Source organism: Heteronotia binoei, chromosome 7 (genome assembly GCF_032191835.1).
Source record: "Heteronotia binoei isolate CCM8104 ecotype False Entrance Well chromosome 7, APGP_CSIRO_Hbin_v1, whole genome shotgun sequence".
Classification (NCBI taxonomy): Eukaryota; Metazoa; Chordata; class Lepidosauria; order Squamata; family Gekkonidae; genus Heteronotia; species Heteronotia binoei.
In genome coordinates, this window is record NC_083229.1 from 4834641 (window position 1) to 4844533 (window position 9893).

General features: G+C 48.1%; 1 protein-coding gene across 2 annotated transcripts in view; it reads right to left on the bottom strand.

The window, feature by feature from the left end:
* Positions 1-4727, bottom strand: part of EEF1D (eukaryotic translation elongation factor 1 delta) — a 57288-nt gene extending 52561 nt beyond the window's left edge. For both annotated transcript variants that reach the window (XM_060243171.1, XM_060243170.1), the window contains exon 1: positions 4582-4727. The gene's annotated coding sequence lies outside the window, so the exon portion shown is untranslated. The remainder of the gene's footprint in view (positions 1-4581) is intronic.
* Between the last annotated feature and the right edge of the window lie 5166 nt (positions 4728-9893).

The following is a 9893-nucleotide window of genomic DNA, read 5'->3' on the forward strand; positions in this document are numbered from 1 at the left end:
ACAATACAAGAACTCGTGGGCATTCGATGAAATTGCTGAGCAGACAGGTTAAAACGGATAAAAGGAAGTACTTCTTCACCCAAAGGGTGATTAACATGTGGAATTCACTGCCACAGGAGGTGGTGGCGGCCACAAGTATAGCCACCTTCAGGAAGGGTTTAGATAAAAATATGGAGCACAGGTCCATCAGTGGCTATTAGCCACAGTGTATGTGTGTATATAAAATTTTTTGCCACTGTGTGACACAGAGTGTTGGACTTGATGGGCCGTTGGCCTGATCCAACATGGCTTCCCTTATGTTCTTAATTAGATAGCAAGGACAGATGGTGTAGAGACCACTTGTTAAAAGCAGAAACTCCTACCGCTGACACCTGAAGTAGCACTGCTAAATTTGTGGCCCGATTCCGGGCTCTCATCCCTAAAACAAGAATTAGTTGCATTACTACTCTTGGCTGGAAAGATCACTATAGCCAAGTATTGGAAACAAACCAACAGTCCCCCCCTTCAGAATTGGTATAATAAAGTCTGGGATATACTAATTCAAGACAAGTTAACAACCAGTATTGCTTTCTTAGATAATGTAAAGGCGGGAGACTGGTACACAGAAAAATGGTTTTGTTTTCTTGAATACGTGAATAATAATGATACTGCATTTGGTAAAATCCCTGTAAAGTATATGCATTTCGTGATTTATTAACTCTTGGACTGGCACATGGTTTTCTCTTTCTCCTCTTTCAATGGCGGTTGGTGTACTGATATATATGTATTGTAAGAAGAGTCCCTGTGATAGGACACGTGAGATATGTATAACTTCTATGTATGCGGCAGGGTTTTGTTTGACTCCTCAATTTGGGGCGTCGTTATTTATAAAAAATTCTTAATAAAATTTAAATATTAAAAAAAAGCAGAAACTCCATGTCTAAGAGCAGCACATCTTTGCCAATCAAGCACAGAGTGGAAGCGGGAAAAGCAGACGCCGACCGCTGATGCTATATTGCAGCTGTCTCCTCCCATGTATTTCCATGTGCCGGTTATGATTCTCAGCTTGCCGTCTGTTCCCCCATTTCAGGGGACCTGCCCGGCATCAGTCAGAGCCTGTGCTTTCTGTACAGCAGCCCACACTTTGTGGAAAGGGTTCACTGAGGAAGTTGGGGAGAGGGCACTCTCTCTAGAATTTTCTAGGGGGCACTACCTGACCTTTTCATCCAGGGCACTTCATGGGGTATATCTGTGCGTTTATCATTTGCCATTTGTTTGGTTGGCTTTAAACTGTTCTTTTTAATTATGATCTGCAAGCTGCCTTAAGCCACAAGGAAAGGTGGGATATAAATATTTATATCTTTTTAAAAAAATACTGCAGCCCTGTGAGGTAAGCCAAAATTATCCCCATACTGCAGACAGAAGGAATGAGAGAGAAAGGAGGAAAATAAGAGCCCTGCTGGATCATACCAGTGAGGGTCCATCTAGTCCAGCATCCAGTCTCGCACTGGAGCCAATCAGTTAATCTGGAGGGCCAACAACGGAGAACAGAGCCCGAGGCCTTCATAAGAACATAAGAAGAGTCCTGCTGGATCAGACCAGTGAGGGTCCATCTAGTCCAGCATCCTGTCTCAAACAGAGGCCAACCAGTTCCTCTGGAGGGCCAACAACAGGGCAGAGAGGCCGAGGCCTTCCTCTGAGAAGAATATCACAAGAGCCCTGCTGGATCAGACCAGTGAGGGTCCATCTAGTCCAGCATCCAGTCTCACACTGGAGCCAATCAGTTAATCTGGAGGGCCAACAATGAAGCACAGAGCCTGAGGCCTTCATAAGAACATAAGAGCCCTGCTGGATCAGACCAGGGAGGGTCCATCTAGTCCAGCATCCTGTCTCACACAGTGGCCAACCAGTTCCTCTGGAGGGCCAACAACAGGGCAGAGAGGCCGAGGCCTTCCCCTGAGAAGGATATCAGAAGAGCCCTGCTGGATCAGATCAGGGAGGGTCGCTCTAATCCAGCCTTCTGTCTCACACAGTGGCCAGCCAGTTCCTCTGTAGGACCAACAACAGGGCACAGAGACCAAATGTTGACCCCTATGTTGCCTCTTGGCTCTGGGATTCAGAGACATGGAGAACAAATTGGCAATCCTGAGACTAGCTGCAGTGCGAATAAATAATGCAGGGACGCTGAGAAGAGACCCGTACTGGCTGCCTTCCAAACCGCAGCGCATCTCTTTAGCTGTGTCACATCATAGCTGAATTGATGTAACCTTACCTCACAGGGCTGTTAGTAAGAAGAAAAAGGGAGGTGGAGGAGAAAGAGGAAAGAATGACGCCACTTTAAATTCATCGCTAGGCAACTGTGAGAATGCGCGAAGAGCCATGACAGGTCAGAAGGATGGTTCATCCAGTCCAGCAGCCTGTTAGCAGCAGATGCCAGAAGTGGCGCCTGCAGCCCCTTCCCCCAGGGGTCTGCTCTCCAGCACGCAACCATCCGACACGTGCCGCCTTTCAATCTGTAGACCCCGTTCAACAAACACGGTTAACAGGCGACAATAGATCTCTTCTTCCTAAGTCAGTCCAAGCCAGGTCTGTAGCTAAACATTTTTAGGTGTGGGGGGGGGGGGAGGCTCAGGGGATAAAATTTTAGTTGGGGCCCAAAAGGACATCACCAATGTCACTAAAAGTTAAGGCAAGGTGAGCAGGGCCGGCCAGTGGTGATGTGAGCTGCTGTCCCTCATCTCCCAGGGGCACACTTACAGTTCCAGCTTCTCTTCCCATGGTTGAGTTCAGGAGCACAGCCCTCTCTCGTGTCAGCCTTTTCCCACCCTCAGAGCACATTCCCCCTTGCCTGCAATACAGAGAAAACTAAATTGGCTTGCTAACACACCTGAAACATTTTCAGCTCTGAAAGTCATAGAATCCTAGAGTTGGAAGGGACCTCCAGGGTCATCTAGTCCAACCCCCTGAGCAATGCAGGAAACTCACAAACACCTCCCCCTAAATTCACAGGATCTTCATTGCTGTGAGACGGCCCTCTAGCCTCTGTTGAAAAACCTCCAAGGAAGGAGAGCCCACCACCTCCCGAGGAAGAAGAGCTGGAAGGGACCTCCAGGGTCATCTAGTCCAGCCCCCTGCACAATGCAGGAAACTCACAAACACCTCCTCCTAAATTCACAGGATCTTCATTGCTGTCAGACGGCCATCTAGCCTCTGTTGAAAAACCTCCAAGGAAGGAGAGCCCCCCACCTCCCGAGGAGGAAGCCTGTTCCACTGAGGTGTTGCTTCTGGCATCTGCTGATAACAGGCTGCTGGACTGGATGAACCATCAATCTGACCTATCGTGGCTCTTCCTACATTCTCACTGTTCTTCTGCATGTGGAGAAAAGTCCTGTATACGTATGCAATAATAACAATACTTTTATTCACAGGGCTGAGGACAGAAACCCGTATTGCTGCATTCCCTTAGGACTGCCCGTTCCAGTTTGGTCAATTCCTGTGGGTGGATACTGGGAAGGGCAGGGTGTGGAGAGGAAAAACACCTCAGAAAGAGATAATACCACCGAGTCCACCCTCCAAAGAAGTTCTTCCCTCCAGAGGAACTGATCACTGTAGTGTGGCGATCAATACTAATTCTGGGGGATGGAGATTGGCAACCAAGCACCATACACTTTTGCGCTATTAAGAACTAGGCTTGCCACTCTGCAGGCGGGGATCCCCCTGGTTGGAGTACCTCCCCTCACTTCAGGGTCATCAGAGAGCAGGGTGGGAGGGGAAGGGAAATATCTTCTGGGAACTCTATTATTCCCTATGGAGACAAATTCCTATGCAGGGGTGGCCAACGGTAGCTCTCCAGATGTTTTTTGCCTACAACTCCCATCAGCCCCAGCCATTGGCTATGCTGGCTGGGGCTGATGGGAGTCGTAGGCAAAAAAAAACATCTGGAGAGCTACTGTTGGCCATCCCTACCATAAGGTATAATGGAGAATTGATCTGCAGGTAATTGGGGCTGGAAAGGGGGGGCGCTGTTTTTTAAGGTAGAGGCACCAAATTTTCAGCATAGTATCCGGTGCCTCTCCCCAAAATACCCTCCAAGTTTCAAAAGGATTGGACCAGGGGTTCCAATTCTATGAGCCCCCGAAGAAGGTGCCCCTATCCTTCATTATTTCCAATGGATGGGAAGGCATTTAAAAGTTGTGTGGCCCCTTTCAATGGGATGGTCAAAACTCCTCTGGAGTCCAATTATGCTTGTCGCACCCTTGCTCCTGGCTCCACCCCCAAAGTCTCCTGGCTCCACCCCCAAATATTTCTTGGATTGGCTTAGCGACCCCCTAAAGGACGCTTTTCCCCATCAAGAAAATATGGAGGGAGGGACCAGAAGCGACCCTAATGTTGACCTCCTCCCTCCCCAAAATATCAGCATGACTCCAGAGCCACCCCTGCGAAAAGGCCAAGAGAGGGCAAGCCCCCTGCCGCGGTGCATCACGGGAAGCAGGGGCTTAACCTCGCGGGCTCCTTATTCTCCCCCTCCCTCCTCAGCGTTGCTTAGCAACGTCGCCCCCCCCCCAGAGGCCTAGGCCTAGGGACGAGACCGGGGCGACTCACACGGCGCCGGCCAAGGCGGGCGGTCGAGGCGGGAACCCGGCGAAGACAAGCCCGAAGAAGCGGCGCCTCCACTCCGACCGGCCTCAGCCTGAGGAAAGAGAGAGCGCACGCGCCGCGCGCGGCATTCTGGGAGTGGGAGAACGGCCTCCGAGGCTGAACCAATGTTGGCTCTGACCGGGGGGGGGGGTAAAGCATGAAAAGGGCGAGAAAGAAAGGGCGCTGGCGTTTGTGTGAATTTCTCCGGGATCCAGCGATCAAGGTTAAGTTACATTTAGCTGTAAAATGTTTTAAAAGACTCATTTGTCTCTCATACTTCCCCCCCCCGTTTATGTGAGAATGGAATAGCCCTAGCTAAGGCTGGGAGTGGAAATCGTAGAGCCCATTGACGGCAGGTGGGGGGGGAGAGAAGTTGGAGGCGTTTCTGTAGAATGGAAGAACTCCAGCGGCGATGGCTGTGTCCTTCCTTATTAATGAAGATGTGTGAAAGAAGGAATCCGTAGCTGAATGGGGGAGAAAATTAAAAGCCCAAATACTCTTGTGCTAGTTCCTTTCTCCCCTCCTTGCGCCTGTGCCCATTGGAACAACCCGGGGAGGGCTAGAGAGAGAGAATGGAAGAGTCCAACGGAACACAGGGGAGGACGCGAGAAAAGGGAGAAAGGTGACTGGAGAGCGCATGCGCCCTGCTGGCAGGCTTTCCCATCCGAAGGCCGGCAAAGGGGAGGGCAGAAGGTGGCCCCTCCTTCTCTTTTCCACGCCCCCTTTCTCTGACTTGCTTTGCTCTGGCTTGCTTAGAGCTTCCTCTCCGCCTGCTGCCTTTGGAAGGGTCTCTGGAGGCAAAAGGAAAAAAAGAGTTTAGGTAGAATCCTAGAGTTGGAAGGGTCCTCCAGGGTCATCTAGTCCAACCCCATGCACGATGCAGGAAACTCACAAACCCCTCCCCCTAAATTCACATGATCTTCATTGCTGTCAGAGGGCCATCAGGCCTCTGTTCAAAAACCTCCAAGGAAGGAGAGCCCATCACCTTCCGAGGAGGAAGTCTGTTAGAATAGTAGAAGAGTTGGAAGGGATCTCCAGGGTCATCTAGTCCAACCCTCTGCACAATGCAGGAAACTCACAAACACCTCCCCCTAAATTCACAGGATCTTCATTGCTGTCAGATGGCCATCGAGCCTCTGTTTAAAAACCTCCAAGGAAGGAGAGCCCACCACCTCCTGAGGAGGAAGCCTGTTCCACTGAGAAACCGCTCTAACAGTCATAGAATCATAGAATTGGCAGAGACCTCAAGGGTCATCTAGTCCAACCTCCTGCACAATGCAGGAAACTCACAAATACCTCCCCCTAAATTTACAGGATCTTCATTGCTGTCAGATGGCCATCGAGCCTCTGTTTAAAAACCTCCAAGCTCAAGGTTGACTCGGCCTTCCATCCTTCCAAGGTCGGTAAAATGAATACCCAGCTTGCTGGGAGGAAAGTGGAGGTGACTGGGGAAGGCATTGGATTTTTTGGAATTGACATACTCAAAATAGGGATGTTGTCTGTTTATCTCATTACATATACTTAACCCATTTTTACTATATTTTATTGTATTCTTTTTTTTCTAATGGCAAACTACCGTAGAATGATGTTTACATGTTAAATAATAAATCAGGTGGACGAGAACATCACTGTCGAATGTATTTCTCTTTTAGCTGTACTGACATACTCATATAGGGATATATTATTACGTATACTAAACCCATCTTCCACTGTATTTTAATGTATTTTTCTTCTAATGGCAGCCTGTATGTATGTTACATGTTAAAAGGTAAATTAGTTGGATGGGAAAAACTTCTGAGAAAGAAATGCCCTCTTTTGGGGCCAGGCTTCTACAATAGAGTGATTAACAGACATTCTCACATTTTGACATATTACTGCTTCATTGCTTTCTCGTACTCATGCGACCCAGATCAAAGGTTTGCTCCATTTGTTAATTTTACTATTCTGTCACTGGATCTTAAATTTGTACCATTTTGCATTCTAAGCCACTGCCTACCAGCTATATGTAGCTCTGCTCACTGCACCTAATTCCTCGTCTGAAAAAGTGTGCTTAGAGCACACGAAAGCTTACATTCTGAATAAAGCTTTGTTGGTCTTAGAGGTGACACTTGACTCCTACTTTGTTCCACCCCATAAAAAGTCTGCCGTGAAAACGTCGTGCTGGGACGTTACCCCAGAGTCGTAAATGACTGGTGCTTGCACGGGGGACTACCTTGACCTTTAATGGAGTCTACATTTGCAGAGACTGAGAGGGAAAGAGACTTTTTCAAAACTCATTTCCATTATCTGTAGTCCAGCTTTCCTACTAGGCTGCAAAGCGGCTCACACAGAGCGAGTCCATACAGTCAAAAAGACTGGATGTTTCATAAGCAATGAAATAGGATCTGGATTGCAGAACCAACCAGGCATCTAAAAAGCAACTCAAACAAAGCGCGGGGAAAGGCTGTGCGTTAATGGTAGAGCATCTGCTTTGGCACACAGAAGGTCCCGGGTTCAACCCCGGCCTCTCCAGCTAGTTAATGGACCAGGAGGTGATGTGAAAGACCTTTCTTTGCCCAAGACCCTGAAGAGCAGCTGCCAGTTTGAGCAGATGGTGCTGACATGGATGGACCAAGGAGGAGTCTGATTCCAAATTCATGTGTACATAAGCATTAGTTTAACTGAAGGGCTATAGCATTTTCTGGATCCCATCTATTTATATATTACTTCATTTGCACAGTGCTAAGTAATATATACTCTACACCTGTGGCGCAGTGTTAAAGCTGCAGTACTGCAGTCCTAAGCTCTGCTCACGACCTGAGTTCGATCCCTGGCGGAAGCTGGGTTTTCAGGTAGCCGGCTCGAGGTTGACTCAGCCTGCCATCCTTCTGAGGTCGGTAAAATGAGTCCCCAGCTTGCCGGGGGGAAAGTGTAGATGACTGGGGAAGGCCATGGCAAACCACCCCGTAAAAAGTCTGCTGTGAAAGCAACGTCACCCCAGAGTCAGAAACGACTGGTGCTTGCAGAGGGGACCTTTCCTTTCCTAACTGGCATAGTAGGAGCCCTGTGGTGCAAAGTGGCAAAGCTGCAGTACTGCAGGCCAAGCTCTGCTCATGACTTGAGTTCGATCCCAGCGGAAGCTGGGTCCAAGTAGCTGGCTCCAGGTTGACTCAGCCTTCCGTCCTTCTGAGGTTGGTAAAATGAAGCCCCAGCTTGCTGGGGGGAATGCGGAGATGACTGGGGAAGGCAATGGCAAACCGCCTTGTAAAAAGTCTGCCAAGAAAACGTTGTGATGCGATGTCATCCAATGGGTCGGTAACGACTTGGTGCTTGCACAAGGGGCTACAGTTCCTTTTTTTTTTTAACTGCAGGTATCCTGCACTGGCTCAACTTGTCATATGGAAGCTTTTACAAATTTTTTTAGGACCGGCCTACCTGAGGGACCGTCTTTCCCCATATGAGCCCCAGAGAGCACTGAGGTCAGCAGGGAAAAACAAACTGACCATCCCTGGGCCAAAAGAGGCTAAATTACAGAACACTCGTGCACGGGCCTTTTCCATTGCGGCCCCATGCTTATGGAATCAGCTCCCGGAGAAGGTGCGGGCCCTGCGGAACCTTGACCAGTTCTGCAGGGCCTGTAAGACCACCCTCTTTAAGCTGGCGTTTACGGACTGCTGATTCACGATTGTTTAATAAAGGCATCCGCCAATATGGTCCTGTTTAAGGACCTTCATTATCATGTAAACTGACAGAAATAGCGCCAGGAACATCATTGCTACTGTCAGATTAAGTTAAGTTAATTGTGCACTGACTGGTTTTTAAATAAAGTTAATTTTAAAGCTTGTATACTTATGGTATTGTATATCTATGAATGTTGTTAGCTGCCCTGAGCCTGCTTCGGCGGGGAGGGCGGGATATAAATAAAATTTTATTATTTTATTATTATTAAAAAAACCTCAGATAAAGAATTAAAATTGTTAAAAGTTATAACAATGTAGACTACAGAAATGTGAACTGCATCTTCTCTGCTGGGCAGAAGGATTCTCCCTAAGGGTATCTACTTTCAAAGATTTCAGGTTTTCACGGCTGGCATCATCATTAGGGTTTGTAGAATCTTTCGGGCTCAAGTGCCGTGTTCTACTGGAGAAAGTTTTCCTTCCAGACGTTTCATTCTCAGCTGCGGAGAACGTCCTCAGTGGCGTTGCACTGGAGTCTACAAAATACCCTGCTCCTGTGGTGCAGTCTACATTGGCGCTACCCAACGCAGTATCAACACCCGCCTCACTGAACACAAGAGACACTGTTGCTTGTTTCAGCCAGAAAAATCAGCTGTAGCTGAACATGCACTTCAAGGAGACCACGTCATCCACTTTGAAAGAACTGAAGTCCTTTCTACGGCCTCACATTATCATACCCGCATGAACAGAGAAGCTATTGAGATTTACAAACACCAGCACAACTTTAACAGAAAGGAAGAAGGCATTTCCATCCACCAATCTTGGTATCCAGCTGTGCAAAACACTCTACAGACTACAAATTGCAGAAATTCACAGAACAACCAGTACATTCCACAGAACAATCAGCACAGTCAACAACCATCTTCCTTTTCTTCACACCCCTTCCAACCCTCCCAGCAATTAACACAGAACAATGGTCACATTCAACAGCCAGTTTCCTTATCACTACCCTTCCAGGAAGCCCCACCAAACAATGGGCACATCCACAAACCTATTGCCCTTTCACCACACCCCCTCCAGCCTACAAATAGCAGCTCTCCAGCAGCCCCGGCCTCACTCAATGCACAGCAGCCAAGAAGGTCAGAGCGCCTGCTCCGACTGCAACGCCACTGAGGATGTTCTCCGTAGCAAGGAACGAAACGTCTGGAAGAAAAACTTTCTCCAGTAGAACACGGCACTTGAGCCCGAAAGATTCTACAAACACTAATGGTATCTACTTTGCTAGAATGTGATGTTACACAAACTCAAACTGAAATTCTGTCTGTTCAACTAGATATTTGTTTTCACTGCTAGATTATCCCAGTTCACTGATTCCAGTGAGTTGTAAGACAGCCAGTTTAGTGTAGTGGTTAAGCGTGCAAAATCTTGGATCAGTCACAGAACTGTTCTGCTCAAGAGGAGTTTCTGTCAGAGCTCTCTCAGCCCCATCTACTTCACAGAGTGTCTGTTGTGGGGAGAGGAACAGAAGGAAATTGTAAACTGCTCTGAGACTCCTTCAGGTAGTGAAGGGCGAGGTATAAATATAATCTCTTCTTCTAGCCGACCTCCTCTTGGAAACTT